General features: G+C 38.9%; 1 protein-coding gene across 13 annotated transcripts in view; it reads right to left on the bottom strand.

Moving 5' to 3' along the window:
* DLGAP2 (DLG associated protein 2) overlaps positions 1-18,138 on the bottom strand; it is a 464,923-nt gene that overhangs the window by 336,159 nt on the left and 110,626 nt on the right. For 5 of the 13 annotated variants that reach the window (XM_057431711.1, XM_057431720.1, XM_057431716.1 and 2 more), the window contains exon 1: positions 9,629-9,867. The exons of 7 other annotated variants lie outside the window; for them this stretch is intronic. The gene's annotated coding sequence lies outside the window, so the exon portion shown is untranslated. Of the gene's footprint in view, positions 1-6,858; positions 6,929-9,628; positions 9,868-18,138 lie in introns of those variants that run through there. One more of the 13 variants, XM_057431719.1, reaches the window with a different exon arrangement.

Below are 18,138 nucleotides of genomic sequence, written 5' to 3'. Positions count from 1 at the left end.
TGTGTCAGCAGCTGCAGAGTTCAAGGTTTTCACAGGGACTGGCAAGCCCAAAGGAACATTTCACTGATGTGAGGTTCCAAGCAGAAGTGCTGCCGCCAAGTCACAGCCAGAAGTAGATACCCTACAAGTTCTTTTTAATATTTCCAGTCTATTTGCTAATAATGATGTAGTCTTGACTGTCCAGCATGTAAAAAAAATTCTGCTTCACATAATCTATGCTTTGTCATACCTCCAGTATACAAATATGACTACTATTCAAGCCCAATATTAAATGTATGCTGCACTGCAACAGCTGGCATACTAGAGTCTGGACCTTTTGAAGTCAAAACATGCTGTGTGGGTTGATGTCTAACTGAATTATATTAATGCTTCCTGTTTCGCAGAATAAAAACTCACAACATGGGATAGGGAATGAAATTTAATGAAATTATATACAATAATCAATACTGCAACATTCAATGTACAAATATAGAATAATTTCGCAATAATGTTGCCTTTTTCTTTGTTCTGAATGCTATTTAAACATTGGCAGGTGGCCTTATCTTTTGCCTTTTCTATCAGCCTACATTTCCATTTTGCTTCCATCCCAAAAGAAAGTTCCCAAACCATCACGTACTACAACTTCCAATTCTATTTTTTTCTAGCATAACATGTGGCAATAAAAATGGGCAGTGAAAGGACTGTTTAGCATGACTACTAAAAATAGGGAAGTTATTTTTGACATAGAAAATAAAATAGTCAAAATATTTTTTCGGTAGATTATTGCTATTAAGTTTCATATTTCTTGAAGAAAGACAATGTGTCCAAGATGACTCATTAACAGTGCTAAGGAAGAAGTAAAATCCTCTAGCAGTAGTTCAGAAAAGCATATTATAGTACATCTGTCAAGTGGCTCTTCTTTAAGTGTGGCTGAGGGGCCAGAGAATGATATGACAAAAATGCAGTATCACCAATAGGTTATTTAACCCTGCCAGCATGCAAAGGAAAAGCATCAGCAATAACATAAATATTCACAGTGGAAACCCTTTGATTCTTTCATAATTTAGATTTGACCTCAGTGAGACACTTGGCAAAAGACTGTTGTGTTTCTCTGATTCTAGACTTTCATGAAAGGACAATAGCCCTCTTTCATCAACCCTTCATTGATATTGGCCTATACAAACCTACAAATGTTTGATAACTAGGATTTTGCAGACTAGAACTGAAGCACACTGGCAAAGCTGCTATGTGTAGAAGTCACTATGGTTACTGCCTACACTTGCTTTGCTTCCAAGAAAATCTTTCATTTCCATAAGCATTAAAATTCACCAAATGCACCAAAATTATTCAGACAAAAAAAAAATCTCTTTGGTTTATAAGCCTTTTAGCAGTGTTGCTTTTATCTTTTTAAGTTTAGACTCTTAGCTGAGGTATATTATTATTACACATCTGTGTGTGAGGTCAATTATTGCAGCAGAAACCTTGCAGTGGAAATGCTTTGTTAGACCCCATCTTCATCAGTGTGTGTGGAACAGCTCTCTGCTCTTGGCCAGTGCAAAGCCGAAACTGAGAAAATGTGGTAGAGGATGCCAGAAGAGAAGCAGTAGCTGTGGATTTAGCAAGACAAACTCTGAAGAATACTTAGTATTATTGTAAATCTTCCAACTTCCAAGAAAATTAAAAGTTCATCTTCCCTGATTAGATTCCCTCTCTGTTGTAATAACAAATAGCTATACATATTTGTTTGGTTGGTTTTTATTTTGCTTTATCTTACAGTAATCAGTATGATTCTTCCTTTCAGTATTTGTATATAAATGTCATACTGGCTAGGACTTGTAATACTTCTTGAATTCATTGTCATTTTGGTATACCATAAAACTGTTCTTTAAAACTGTGTCCAGTGGTTGTGTCCTTGACAGTCACTAAAAACATTTCTTACTTTTACTCTTTTACTGCAGGTAGCTTTCTACTTAAGTTTCCCAGCATGACAGGTGATTACGCTCCCTGCTATTGCTTGTTATTTTGAAAAGCTTCCTGAACCACCCTGGCTACTGCTCCTACCTCTAAGTAGCCTATTCTTCCTCTTTTCCCCTCAATACCTCCTTACAGCTAATTGCCTTTAGTCATCAGGTGACATATCTGACAGAGGTAAATCAATGCACATTTTATCAGTTCAACTATTTCCCTTTGCTTTCCCTTGTCTCTGATTTTATTCATTAACCCTTTAGGTCCAAGTTCTTAATATTACTCTTTATACTCTCAGTGAGGTCCTTTGAGAAAGTTTCACTGAGAACATTTTTCCTCTTTTTTCAGGAAGAGTAGAGTGCTCACTGGGAACGGGACATGCAGATAGAATACTTGAAACCTTCAGCAGAAATTACACTGAACTATAGCTACAGTTGGTAAAGAAGCAATGCCATCAGAGTCTTGTTCCTACTGCTGAATCAGGATATATAGCTCCCTCAACACTCAGTTGCACATAATCTCTTCCAGCATTGCCAGCCCCAAGTACATAAACAAGACCCCCAAAAGTCACAGGCAGAGCCTTACCAAAATCATAAATGCTTTCCTAAAAGACAGATATGCAAATTTCACTTAGCATTCAAATCGGGTTTCCAACCTGTAAGAACTCTGAATACTGTCTGCTATGCCATTACTTTCTCAGCTCATCTGAAAAACAGCTTTTCCTGTAATCCCTCATTTTCAGACTAACAGACTTTGGCCAATGCATTAAATGTCACATGAAACAACAAATCAGCAGTGGTAATTTTTTCATGCAAAATTTCTATTTACAGCAACTAGGTATATTGAAGAGGGAGGAAAGTATTTCCTAGAAGTTCAAAGGACTCAGCTGCGGTTTAAAAATTAATCCACTGCCTGAAATCTCCAGTCTTCAAGGACAAATATGTCACAGGGCAACTACTTCACGCCTTCAAAGAAGTCATCATTATCTATTTCAGTCATAGAAAGTGATATGAATAGTTCTGAACAATTCTCTGCTCTAAAGTTTTCAAAATAAATAAGAATGTGAAAGAGGTTTTCCTTCTGATGAAGTCTTACTAAATGCAAGTGTGCCCAGGTTTTGGCAAAAGTAGAATAGCATTTTAGCAGGAGCTTATAAAAGCTGAGTAACAGAAAGGTGATATACCAAAAAGCTGATATTTATTGGGAGGGTGCTGCTGTGACTTTTAAGATGTTCTCTGTTACTCTTGCCTAGCTACTTGTGCTCCTGTCTTCTCTCCTGGGAGAAATGCCAAAAAAATAAAGTGACCTCTGTGTACCAACTATTAAGTTACTTAAAATACGTTACAAGCTGGTTGGCACAAATACATATTTTCTTCTGTTTTTCAACACATACACCCAGTGCAATGAAAATTCACAGCCCCAGCTTCTTGGGAACCAGTCAGCCCTAATTATGGTTTCACATAGGGCATCAGCTGCAGCTTTACAAGATATGGCAGAGTATCTTAATCCGTAAACAAGAAAATTTATAATGGGACAATATTTAGACAAACACAGACCTTGTTCCAATTAAATTAATCCAAGTTAGGGATCAAATTACCTGTAAAGCTATAAATTATACTTTAGAAATTATTCAAAGTAAAGCTACAAGCACACAAAAGACATGCCTCTGCTTTACCTAAAGCACAGACACATAGGGTGCAGACTCGTCATCATAACAATTCAGTACACAGTACAGAGAAAACACAGCTATAAAAAAAGTCATTATCGTATAGAACACAGCTGGCAGATAGACTTAAAGAGACAGGGAAGAAGCTGAGGAAATGGCAACTTTGTAGGCCTGCAAGATCTAAGAGACAAAGTGAGCCACAAGCTGTGAACAAGAAGAGGGAGTAGAGAAAGCCTGCAAGAAAACAGCCAGTGATGGAAGCACAGGAAAGAAGTCTGCTATAAACAGGGAAATCTGCCCTGTAGCCTATTCTACCATACCCACATCTCTAAGACAGACAGAGGAGAGTTTATAATTGTTATCCTATATACTTGAGCTGAGCATCTGCTGGCTGCAGGGCTCTGCTGACCATTCTTCCAGGGGAAAGATTTCATCTTCTGTCTGTATGCTTGTCGTCAACTCTGCTGTAACACAAGTGGACAGCTCCATCTAGAGGGCAAATATTCCCTCATCTGTTAAAATGGTGTAATTGAGACTCATATCTTATTTATCCACAGGTCAGCATGTACTCAGGACAGCACTCCAAGCTTGGCAAGGATTTCCATTGGAAGGGAGCAAGCCTCAGCTCCCTCACCTTCTGCAAGGCCTGAACAGCTGAAAATAAACCCAAGCTTTCCCCCAAACCTCTTTCTTTGAATGTTCTCCAACAATAAGCATGCCAGACTGATTTTGTGGCATCCATAAAATGCCACAGATTGAAGGCTATTCTCATTCTGGTGAAGAGAATGGGTTCCAAAGAGAAAGGGTCCATGAACTCCTTACCACTAGCATCTTGTGAGAAATAGATGACCAAAGTTTTTCCCACTAATACACTGATAAACACATCTATATTCAGCAGCAAACAGCATCAATAGTTAATACAAAGTTAAATAAATGTTTTTAAATGGCAAGGCTACCAAAAAGGATGTTTACAATCTTTTCTGTTGCAAGACTTTCTCTACTAAGCAAAGAACAAAGTACTGTGGGATTGAATGTACCTTCAGCAAGTTTGCCAACAACACCAAGCTGTGTGATGCAGTCAACATGCTGAAGGGAACTAATGCCATCCAGAGGGACCTTGACAGGCTGGAGAAGTGGGCCAGCACAAACCTCATGAAGTTCAACCAAGCCAAGTGCAAGGTTGGGGCAACCCCAAGCACAACTACAAGCTGGACAGAGAGTGGATTAAGAGCACTCCTGCAATGAAAGACTTGAGGGTGTTGGTTGGCAAGAAGCTCAACATGACCCAGCAATGCGCACTTGCAGCCCAGAAAGCCAAAGGAGTTTGGCCAGCAGGTCAAGGGAGATGGTTCTCTCCCTCTACTCTGCTCTTGTGAGACCCCACCTGGAGCTCTGCATCCAGACCTGGGGCTTCAACATAAGAAGGGCGCAGACCTGTTGAAGCAAGTCCAGAGAAGGGCCATGAAGATTATCAGAGCTGGAGCTGGAGCTCCTCTCATATAGAGTTGGGGCTGTTCAGCCTGGAGAAGAGAAGGCTCTGGGGAGACCTTAGAGCAGCCTTCCAGTACCTAAAGGAGGCCTACAAGAAAACTCAGAGGAACTTTTTACAAGGGCAAGTAGTAATGGGACAAGAGGGAATGGCTTTAAACTGAAAGATTTAGATTACATATTAGGAAAAAGTTCTTCACAGTGAGGCTGGTGAGACACTGGAACAGGGTGTCCAGGGAGGCTCTGGCTGCCCCATTCCTGGCAGTGTCCAAGGCCAGGTTGGACAGGGGCTTGAGCAACCTGGTCTAGTGGAAAGCGTCCCTGTCCATGACAGGGAGATGGAACAAGATGATCTTTAAGGTCCCTTCTAACCCAAACCAGTCTATGATTCTATGATTCTACTCTTTTCTAACAATTGATGGAACAAATATCTCCAGCAACATACTAATTATGTTAAGGAGCCTGAAAGCACCAAATCACACACATTAAAACTGATAAGCAAGTCTAACGGCATACTCTCCATTGTTGGGATGTCGGGTCTGTGACAAGCTATTTCATAGAAAAGCTCCTCTTCTCCACTGATCAGAAATTTAAAAAAGCCTTTGAGTGGATGTCTCTGAACTCCCCTTTCTCTCAGTCACAGGCCAAAACACGTATCACAATGTCATTTTTTTAAAGCTTCATTCCACTGCAGCTTACTGTACTTCTGTAAGGGCTTATTCAAATAGGCAATCAGTTATATCAATATTGTTCTTCCTGTTCACTGTTTTCAGGCTGACAGGGTATGTATCACCAAATATGCACTTTTTATAAATCAATATATTTAGATTCAGACAAGCTGTGTATCTGAGCAACAGTACAGCAAGGAGAGACTGTTGTCTATGCATTACATTTTCTCAGATTACTCATTTATTATACAGTAGTGTTCTAAATTTTACCCATCACATTGTCCTGGTGATTTTTTAGTAAAGGAGAAAATTTTGACTTAAACAAATTTACCTGTTTCATAATGATGCATTCTGCAAGTTAAGTATAAGCAGCTAATGTGAACCTGTGTAAAACTGCCTAGCTGATTACTGTAAGCAAGACATATTTGTGGGGAAAAAGAAAAAAATGAATGTTCCTTTTCCTATGAAGTTCAATTGCAGACCTGGTTACTCATTTCTTAACATGTTCTCTTTCTTTGCTTTACCCATTAAATACGTATTTTTGCAATAAGAATACAAAGCTAAATAAACAAAAGGAGAGGCAACAGATTCTGCAGTTCTAGGTTTGGGGATTTTGTAATGGGCATATATTTATGAAGCACTGGGTTTTTTTAAGGGCTTCATTGCCTAAAACAAAACCAGCAAACTACACAGTAATTTCTTCACTAACTTTTTTCCTGCTTTAGGAATTCAGATCCAATTCACCTTTATTCAATACAAAATTAGTTGCAGTGATGAGTCATATTTTTGTGGTAGCAAAGAATATAAGATACATGTCTATTTATGTAGCATCTGTATAACAGTGTATTTGAAGTTTTTTAAGGTCTCTTCAAACAGAAATACAAAAGCATGGATGAAAAGCAAACTCAATAGTGGCAAATAGCCCTGTGGACTCACATGTGTTTGCAAACACATACACATATTATTCAATGGCACTGTATCTGTATAAACAGCCATAGATAAAAGCTGAGTATCAATCAAATGAAAGCACTGGAGTTAATCTCCAAGCAGCTCTACTGATTAGCAATCATTTATGCTCAAAGACAATCCCACCTTGCAAGCTCAGCTTCGTCCCTTGGCTTCAGACTCAGGACAGACCAGTCCTCGAGCAAGTCCTGCCTCTTTGCAGTGTCTGGCTTTGCAGTGTCCAGCATTAATTGAAATCAGTGTCTCAAAAACCAGGGGGCTAGGTGTCCACATAAGTGGCACATTAATGTACTGCTGAAATACCCCACAGTCCCAGTCTTTATTTGGGTGGTCCAAAACTGAAGAAGATAGAGGAGGGAGAGAGGGATGGACAACAGACTCATTATTTCAGTGAGTTTTTAGAGGCAGTCTTTTTCTGAAACCTTGAATTAATCTAATCGGATAAAAGAGAAGAATAGCTTAGGTCAAGGGACAGTATTCAGAAAGGTGAATAAAAGTATGAAGGACAAGGTAACATATGTGGAAAGATGGAGGAGATAGTCTATTACGGCATATATCTAAAGAAGTGGCATAAGGTACAGGTAATTTACAAAAAATTAACATAGCCTTCTCTATGTGTCAGGAACATACCATCTGAAAATGGTAGAATATGTGAACAGTGACTTCCGGAAACTGAGCTACAGAAGTATCCATGAGTGCAATCCTAAAACTTCAAATGCCAAAATCAGAAAAAGACTGAGATTATTTCAGTCATTGTAGATCAATGTTCCTGGTCTAAATTAGTCAGCTGCCTGTTATGCAAGATCATCCTCCCTGCTAGTCATTCTCACAGGGTATTTACAGAACACTATATGGGAATGGTGAGAATCTGAGTGAAGGCACTACCAGGAGGAGGCTACTTAAAAAAGAATATACTGCATGCATTTTCAGGCAGACATTTAAGCAGACATTTCTGTAAAGCATTTGCTTTTCCACATTCCATTATCTATGCACACATACATATATACACACATGCATACACTGTATTTACATGTCATTGCAGGCAACATGGGAAAGAAGGAACACATAAATACGTTTTAAAAAATCTTTCTAGAGCATGAATTATTTTGTTACTTAGGGATACCACAGGTTTACTTGGAAATAGCTTCTCTTCTTCTCTTCGGAGAAGAGCATTTCACAAATCAAGGTGATTCTCTCAAAGCTTATATTGGCATGATTAACATTTAATGGAGTAGAAGGAAGAGGGAAAAAAAAATCGGGGAAATTTGGGTTTGTATCATCCCAGTAGAGTTAAACTTTTCCTCTTCCAGGTGTTTGATTCAATGTCCTGAGCAAGTTGTACACCACCTCATTAAAAAGATCATAATCAAATGTACTCAAGATATTTTAGCACAATGATCTGTTGTTTTCTGCTCCCTAGCTTGCACTATCATTTCCTTACCCTAGCTGGTTTGGGGTTGAGATACAGTTTCACCTGTATGGAATAATTCCTGCCTGCTTAACTCTTCCTAAAAGACTCCTTTTTGAAAAAAAAAAAAAAAAAGCATAACAAGTGACGCAAACATAAGGAGAGCTAGCTCAAAAAAACTCTCTAAATTTTGCTGCTTGCATTTTATGACAGCAATGCTCTGTGCACAGAATTATCTCAATTACTGTTCTACCGATACGTTCCTAAAAATCAGCCAGGGAAGAGAAGTGGTATTCTGATTTTTCATCATTAGTTTTACTGAGTTTTTATTAAGTTATAGTGCCTGAATTAAAAAAAGTTTGGATTAATTTTATTTACACAGAATACAATATGCTCTGCACTGATTCAGGGTCCATCTCACTTGCTAAGGCACAGGATAGGAAACTGGGATTGTTGAACTAAGTGAAAACTTAGGCTACTTTTGTTTGAAAAATAGCACTTTTCAATAGCACTTCACCAAAAATGAAGGAGCTTCAGCAAAGCCCGCCAAACTCCAAATGGACTGTCTGATGATTTGGCACAACTTGAGATAACTCTGAAAGCAAGTACGGCCAAATTAGTACTTGCATTCAGTTAAAATGAAATGGGCTATAATACAAATAGAACAAAATTGGGCCCAGATACTGTAATTCACTATGCAGGCAGACTGTCAAGTGCAGAATCAGCATGTTGGTGAGCAGAGATCTAATGAGGAAAACCTCTAAAACAAAAAATTTGTTAGAAGAAAAAGAATTGAAATACTGCACATAACTAGAAATATTTGCTAAATACCAAAGACATTAATAAACAATTTAAGGGCAATTACTTCCAGCCTGTAAATGATTCTCAATGTAATGAAAAGAATTTCATGCAACAATTTGTCAAACTGCTTTAGAAAAAGCCCTAAAATAAGCCTGACAACTATGTTTATCCACAGCAAAACAAGTGTTTTAATAAGAATTAGCCAGTCCAAGATGTGGTGCATTTCCTGAGCACAACACAAGTGACAGAGAATTTTGGAAGAAGACTAAAGATGAGAGTGAAGGAGCGAAAGGTTAAACATACAAATCTCAGAAAGAAAGGAGTCTTTAAATGCTGAGCTTTTTTGAAAATTGCAGCCTACAATGCAGTTCATGTTTCCTCTGAATTAAGGGGAAAAAAGGAAAAACAAGCATTTTGGTATTCTTAAAGAACCAGCTTTATAGAGAAATCTATTTACATTAACATGATAGATTTCATCATGTTATATAAATAAAACCTTATACTGTGACAGAAGGATCTGCTAGGAAAGTCAGAAATTCAATTGAAAGAGATGCTGTGAAAAATCTGCAAACCTGAACACCAAGAAAGAGAATGAAACAAAGAAAACAGAACAGGTTTCTAGACATTTTACAGATAAAAAATATGTACAAATAATAAAGGAACAACAACAACAACAAAAAGCCTTACCATGATGTTTGCACAACTGTGTGTCTGTAGCCCATGCTATAAATGTGAATACCTCCTATTCCCATCATCTCAGCCCCTCTAGTGGCCGGTACCTGAAGATCTTCAGGAGGGACACAATCTGTGAGTATGTACCATTTGCTGCTGCTCCTGTATCTCGTCAGAGATTTTTTTCCTTAACTGTGTAATTTTTTTCTGGCGATATAACTTGTCACCTTTTATTAGCATTTTTGTCAGTGCTGCTGCTGCGTGCATACATTTAATTGCTAAGCAACAAAGAGTAAGCTCTGCACAGCACATTCAATTACTGCATTCCTGGTGCCATGCATTGTTACTAGTGCACTTACATAATATAAAATACAGAAAAAAAAAAAGGTAAAAAATATTTATTTCTGTTTCCATAGCATCTAGAAGCCACAGTCTGGAAATCAGGCTCCATCATGCTAGCCAGCAGACACAGCGCTAACAACTGAAGGTAAGCACAAGTGAAACGATACAAAGTATAGAAAAGTTAAAAGTGGACCTGAGTTTCCGCATCTGCACAGGTCAAGAGGCTAAATTTAAGGCTCAGAGGTGACTACTCACCTACAGGTAGAGAGTCCTGATTGTCTGACAGTGGGGAACTATTTCTGTGGCTAAAATTCCTCAAATACTTGAGACGTGTTAAGTATGGTGGCCTCAGAGCACTGACTGAGAAGGAAGGCTGGACTAGACGACCTTTGGTAGTCCCTTCCAATCTCAACCATTCTGTGAAAGCAGTAACACCTTGCAAAAGCTTATCAGCTTGGAAGAAGAGATACATCTACACTGTATCAAGAAATAATCTCTCTTCCCTTTCCTCTTTAAGGTGAAAAAACAGGGCAGGCAACATTTTCTTGCCAAAAATTACACTTCGCTGTCTACTTTTCTTATCCAAATGCACATTTGCCCCTGCAATTGAAGGGTGCTGCCTCCAAAATCTAAGATTGGCATGCACATGGATTATTTGAGTTTATCATAAAAGAGACTGCAATTCTGTCTTTCATTTACTGAAGAACAGCTATGTTCACCAAAGACTTCTCTTTGCGACTGAAATGTAAAAGGACAGCGACCCATACTTGCCCTTGGCATGATTACTAGCAATTTATACCCATCACAGTCAGTACTTCATTTCTAAATAGCACCTTATCTGTAATATTCAGCCAGAAGAGCAGCTTGGAAAATGAAGCCATTATTGTGTAGGTGTACAAATTTGCACAACTACATCTACTTCTTATCAGTTAGATAGGAATTAGGGTATTGGGTCTGACTCATGCTGTATCCCTTTGACATCCCCCAAGTAGCCCAAATAAAGATGCAAGCTGGCTGCAAAGAACCAGTTGGGAAGACCCCCAAGCTTTATTTCAGGATACTATATACCAAGAATTATAGCAGGTATACTTCAAGCCAGGTATTTGGTCTATCAGTCTCAAGGACCAAGAGGAACACCAGGAAAATAGGCAGTCACTATTAAATAATGGACAGTCACATACACTGTCCTGCCAAACAGCACCAATATTTCCTCTGGGTTCCAACATCTTTACATACAAAGTAACTGAACTTCAATAGTAGCTAATGAGTCCAGTCTCTTTTGGATGTGTTGAGATGTGGGCTGTGGTCATGTTCTGGGCACACCATCATTTACACTCCCATGGGAAGAGCACACAGCATTCTTCTAAATGAACCACAGCAGGACCTCACAAAGAACATTATCAAAATCCTAAGCTAATTAATTAAAACAGTACTTAATCATACAAAGCACTTCTGCATTCAGCTACTCAAAACACTGATTCCTTAACCCCTGAAATACCTTTGTGAATATATTCTTTTTATTGTTATTTCATAAGAGGGGAGACGGATGCTTGGAGAGACTATATATTTCCAGGAACTACAAAGTCAGATCCTGTAGCCTCTTGATCTAAAACAGATACCAGGGAACCAGTTGCCAATTGGGAGATCCCGCTCCTGCCTCTTCGGTGACTTTGTACAGACTCAGCACAGAATTGAGACAGAGATTAGTGAAATAAATACAGAAGAAATTGTCAGATTTTCCAGATACTAGAAGGAGCTTAGTGATTTTCTTACGATCCAGAGTCCCAGGGCTCTTGGAATAAGGGTTCCACAAAAGGTAGCACAGAAAACAAGTCTCATATCACTGGCTTTCAATATAGAAACATTGAAAACCCACTGAATGAGGTAAATTAATGTCATGTTACATTATAGTTTGTGTCCTGATAACAGTAAGAACTTAATCTTTATCATTTAACATCCTAGCACTCAAAAACTACTAAATGAATATATGTGCTTCTACATTTCATAACACATAGCCCATTTCTGAATTCTTACATTGAACATTCAAGGTTTCTCCTGCTTTGCTCAAGACAGCAAGGTTACCTTGTTTGATGGGATTTTCCCCAAGCATCAACCTAAACACCAAACACGTCTGGGCCTAACATAGTTTTCTTGAATGACACAATTTAATGAAACTTTCAGGGTGCAAGTCTTCACAATGACTCCACGCATAAACGAAGCACTTGGTGCAGAACACAGCCTCTGAATTTGAGCTACAGTGACAACATGGGCAATACAACCAACAAGGCAGGAAAAGAAAGGATACATATGACCATTTCAATCACACAATTGACAGCACAGTGTTTTGATAAATGCTTTGTTATTCCCACAGTTTTATAATTGACCTTTCATTCCTTCAAAGAACTGTAGTCATAATCCGTTCAGCTTTGAGGAGTTCAAGAGAAATACATACACATTAAGTGTATGCAAGTATACAGGCCATTAATCATAGAATCATAGAATCATAGAATAGTTAGGGTTGGAAAGGACCTTAAGATCATCTAGTTCCAACCCCCCTGCCATGGGCAGGGACACCTCACACTAAACCATGTTATCCAAGACTTTGTCCAACCTGGCCTTGCACACCACCAGGGATGGAGCATTCACAGCCTCCCTGGGAAACCTATTCCAGTGTCTCACCACCCTAACAGGAAAGAATTTCTTCCTTGTATCCAATCTAAACTTCCCCTGTTTAAGTTTTAACCCATTACCCCTTGTCCTGTCACTACAGTAAATAATAACATGCTTGTCCTTCCTAATGTGATTTTACTTTTGGTCAGCCCTGAACTGATCAAACAGTTGGACTAGATGATTATTGTAAGTCCTTTCCAAATGAAATAACTATTCTGTTCTAGAGTGAGCTACAGACTCCAGGGCAGGCAGCCTGGTGCCTCAGTCCAGCTAGGCGGCTGGACATCTGCACTGGTGAAGCAACAATTCTGGACTAATGGGACTGGGGAGGGAAGGGAACATTTTTCCCCCTATAGAGACCCATTACAGAGCATGCCTCCTTGAATGATAATAAAAGGGAAACTAAGTCTGCACTTTGCAGGCTCTTAGTCTCTTCTATCCAAAAGAGCACTGACACCAGCAGCAGCATTAGCTCATACTTTGCACATCATGCAGGTTAATGGGGCCAACCTTCTAAATGAAGTATCAAGACAAGCCTTACTGGGCTGAGAAAATCATCTTTTTCTGAAAATAATAAGATTGAATAGCTTTCTGTCTATCCCAATGGCATTTTTCAGGGACTGCATCCATCTTACATAGACCATAAGATAATTCTCAGCCAGTACTAAGCTAAATATATATATTTCTAAATCAAAACAACTTCAGAGATGTGTCACACAAGACTGAGTCCAAACCAAATTAGAACTGTGGATTAAAAAGACATTTTCAAAAGGTGTATGTGTAAAAGGCTGAAAGATATTTCTCAGTTCACAAAACAAAATTTGCATTTTGGTTACTTTTTACCTTTGCAGATAGATCATTCAAAGGAAGCCAAAGCCACACAATTACTAAGAGCATGCATAAGGAGCACCCAGTGAGGCTCTTCCTCAATTGCAGTGCTTTAGTCATACTTAACATCAACAGCTTCCACAGTTTTTTCCTGAACTATTATTTTCATTTTTCCTATATCCACCATTTTTGTGAGGTACATCTTTAAAAACAATCTGTCACAATATGTAATTAGTGTTGCCTTTTTTTGCCACACCACTGTGGGGAGAGAATTTTATCCTGTATCCAGCCTGGAAGTACTCACAGGACAGACAGCAACTGAATAAAGACCTGAGCAGTAGCTGTGAATTTTACTGTTGTAATACTATTAAGTTAAGCTTTCTTGAAAATGTGTTTGCTTTTTTTTTTTTTTTAGGGATGGGCATGAAGGAGAGGAGCATTACATGAATTTCTGTAATTTAATACCTCAGAGATGAATAGTAGAGCACATCTCACATCTTCAAGCACTTGTCTCCAAAGCAATGCTTCCTTGCTTCTAAGGTAGAGGCAAGGAATGTTTTATTCACAATAGCTCAGAAATGGCTAAATGCAGCTCAAATGACAGAACTTTTGGAATATGTACTTTACTTAAGCTTTGAACCTGCTAAAAACTCGTAGGATTTACACGTTGCAGAAAAAAAAGGGATCTTCAGCTCCTAAAATAGTGTAGTCAATCTCTATTATATTCTAAAATTTGCTGTCATTATAGTAAATGAAAATCTTTCTCAATCCAAGACGTTTCAGTAAGTTGAAAGTGGGTTATGGGGTGGGGGGAAGGAAGACATCTCATACAGTCAGCATCAATTGTATGGGGTTTAGGGGGCAGCAGGAAAAATCTAGGAATAATTCAAACCTTACAGCAGTATCTCTCTACACAGAGGCAACAAATATTTGATGAAATCTTCTCTTTTTGTAGAAAGTGATTTGTGACGCACATCAGTGAAAGAGGTCTTTGCCGCCTTCATTTGCTCATGGCAACAAGAACAAAATACCAAAACCAGCACATACAAATTTTCAGTGCTCTTTATTAAGACATCCATATATACATATTCAGAGCAAACCTGAAGGCCTCTCTTCTACATTGCCCAGAGGAAAAAGAAGGGAAGAGGTAGGAGTTAAGACTGTTTGGAATGTTAGAACTCTACCCTCTGTAGCTGTTGCCATCTACCAGCTCTTATGCCCATGGCACTAGTTTCATGATATTTGGTAAGTTTGCTTATGACTTGATTTAGTCCAAATTAGTTCTGCAGGGGATAAAAGACAGGAGACCTGCTGGGAAAAAAAAAAACCAAACAGTAATTAGAAACTTTGAGATGTTGAAGATCAGACTGATACTCTTCAGAAAGAATACTCACCAGGCTGAAGAAAGCCTTCACTCATTTTCCAAAATCACAAGTATTGAATGAGGTTCATTGACCATAATAAAAGTGAGAACAGTTTTTTACTGTTCTAATGTGACAAAGAAAACTGTGATGTTCTACTGGAAAGCAAAAAATGTGGTGCTATATTATGTACAATATAAAATTAAGTACAGCAGAATTATGCAGCATGTTGTCCCTTAAGCACCGATAAACATCAAGTGTTTTCACAAATGGAACAATAGCATCCATTATGCTGTCTCAGAATACATATGCTTCATAATTAACATCACTGGAAGAGGAAAACTCTGTTCTGTAAAAGCAGCGCAGTTAAGTGACATTCATAATAGCCACCATGCAGCCCATTAACCTCAGCAATTTTAAGCAGTGTCACAGTCATCCATGGCATTTCAGATTTCTCACAGCTTCAAATCTGTGGGCAGCTTCACAAGCTTTTTGCAAAGTTTCTCATGACTAGGACATCTGTAAAATTCCCTCCAGACCTTTCTTCAATTCATCTCTTGTTACACAGCCAGTAATTCACATCTTTATCCTTATGATAAAGATGCATCCTTAATACCACTTTCTAATAAACACAGTATCTTTTCTAAAAAAGTAATTGATAATTTCAGGTGCTGTAAGGTATTAAAAGTGTACTGTTTCTTAATCTTACCTTTTTTTTTCCCCAATTTCAATGCTGTTTTCTGATGAGGAGCGTTCTCAGCTGAGTCTCATAGTGACGAATGAAAAAATCAATCTTCTGGGTTTTACCAACTAATCCACTGTTTAACATAGGTGTCTCCAAAGGTTTAGCAACTTCACTATTTAGGTGAAAAGAACTGTAGATATATTTTATAGTCATATGAAACATTGCTACATTGCCTGTTGTGTTGCTTAGAGACAACAGCTCAAAGCAGAACCCTAAAATATTCAAGAACTTACAGTATTGTTTGAAAATCAGTGGCTAGTATTTTAATGTCCTGGTTTCATATTTTGTAGAAGTTCTTTTCAATCCGGAAGACAGCACAGGGAATTTCACTTCTCTTTAGGTAAATAGCCATTGAAAGTTGTCTCTTTTGGTTTTTAATTTCCATTTAGTTACTGCTGAGTTTGGTCTCTCTCCTGAGGTTCATTTGCAGAAAACTTTTGTTATTCAATAACTGTGACAGAAAGATTATTAAATACTGCTTCACTGTCAACTTCTCTTCCTGGGTGTGTACTCAGGATATACAGGAAAGGATAGAAGTGGGATGCATATTTTGGCACAGTGGGTTTTGTTCATTTCTTTAATCTACAGAGGAAAGAAATTGGTGTATCTTCGTTAATTCTGATCTCATGAAACTAGCATTCTTTTTGTGCATGGAATTGATTCAGATTTTGTCATCAAAATTGAGACAGAACTGCTGTAAGACACCTTTCGGTTATGCCTCTTACAATGTACTTGTAGTGCTGCTTCTCTGACATAAACACTTTCACATTTCCAATACAGCTATGCTGGAGAGGCCTATCTGAAGAAACAGATGATGTTGTTAAAGGAGTTCAGAAATCAACATGCACGGAAGAGGATGTCAGATCTTCCTCTCTAGCTGGCAGTGCTCAATAATGTCGCACTACATAACTCAGTGTGATATAATATGAAAAAGATATTTATATCCTCAGAGCATGCTAGTGCCTAAGAAAGAAACATAAAATACATTGGATCTTATAGCCCAGGGCATACACCCAATTTGCATTACTGCTAGAGGAGAAGAGGCAATATATGCACTCTCCTAGAAGTCCAACCCTACCTATTCAGCTTGTTATTCACCTTGTGTGATGCAGACTCTAGATATAGAGCCTCAAAATGTCATATGAATGGACAGCTTTAACTGGTCTGGTTTACCCATAAAGAGCCCTGTGTCTGAGCTATTTTAGGGTTTGGAGTTTATGGGTCAGGCTTCAAATTCCTGAATTTTTAAGGGCTAAGGTGTTTCTAGTCTCATGAACAGGGAAAAAAAAAAAAGAAAAAGAAACCCCCAAATTTGTGAATTTGTGATCTGAATACAATATGGGAAATACAGTTGCTTTAGATCTTGGTCGTACTACACAACTGTTGTGGTTTAAGTGAAGTCACTAACTCAGACCCACGCAGCCCACTTCCTCCCGCCCCACCCCCCCAACTTGCTTTCAGACAGACGGGGAGGAAAATCCAAAGAATGTTAACTCCCATTGGTTGAGATAAGAATAGTCCAGTAACTAAGGTAGAACACAAACCTCTGCAGCTACCACCAATAATAATGATAAGGGATAAGGAAATAACAGGGGAAGGGAATACAATACCACCCGTCGATACCCAGCCCGACCAAGCAGTGAACTAGCCCTTCCGGGTAACTCCCAGTTACATCCTGGGCATGATGTGCTGTGGTATGGAATACCACTTTGGCTAGTTTGGGTCAGGTGTCCTGTCTGCTTCCTCCCGGCTTCCCCTCCTCCCTGGCAGAGCATGAGACTCAGAAAGTCCTTGGTCAGACTAAATATTTGAGCAGCAACTAAAAACATGTTAAAAAAACTAAAAACTAAAAACAGCGGTGTTATCAGCGCTGCACCAGCTACTAAGGAGAAAAATGACTGCTACTGCTGAACCCAGGACAACAACTAAATTTGTTAAATTAAATTTGCAATGGCTCATCTCGAGGGGATAGTTATAATTTACCAACTCTAGTGAACACAGGCACCAATGGCTTAGCGTACTTTATTACAGCTACACCATGCCGAACCCCGCTATGCCAGTGGGGTTTTTTTTGGCCTGGCAGCTCTCGTACTCTGTATATTGGCCCTAGACTAACCACACATTTTAACAGAGTGATACCCTAAGTCTCCAGGGATTTCTGGAAAAAAGGCTCTCCAGAAGCTGTTTGAGCCGCAGTGTCCTCAGCCATGCTGCAGAGCCCGTGGAGCCCTGCAAATTGCTGGGGTGACGGCTGCAGCACCACCCTCCACTCTCTGCAGCTCCCACGGATGCCTGAGCTCCGCTCCACAGCCCACGGGGATACTCTGAGTCACAACTTGAAACGTAAAACCTCCATCTGCAAGAGGGTTCCTTCTCTGCAACTATGGGAAATGATACTCTGACTAGAGAAAAAAAAAAGAAGCCAGGCTTTCACCTGAGTAATGACACTGTAGCCCATGTCCCAGGTCCTCAGTCATCTCCATGTTTGATTTAAACTTCTCCAAAATGGGGGGGAAATTTCATATTTGCTTGATGTGCAAGAGCTGACACTTCAAACGGAAGACAAATAATACAGAGAA

This window comes from Pezoporus wallicus, unplaced genomic scaffold (genome assembly GCF_028554395.1).
Source record: "Pezoporus wallicus isolate ANWC-B61680 ecotype Strahan unplaced genomic scaffold, APGP_CSIRO_Pwel_v1 contig_161, whole genome shotgun sequence".
NCBI lineage: Eukaryota > Metazoa > Chordata > Aves > Psittaciformes > Psittacidae > Pezoporus > Pezoporus wallicus.
The sequence above is the reverse complement of the archived record's forward strand: the minus strand, read 5'-3'. Positions and strand labels throughout refer to the sequence as shown.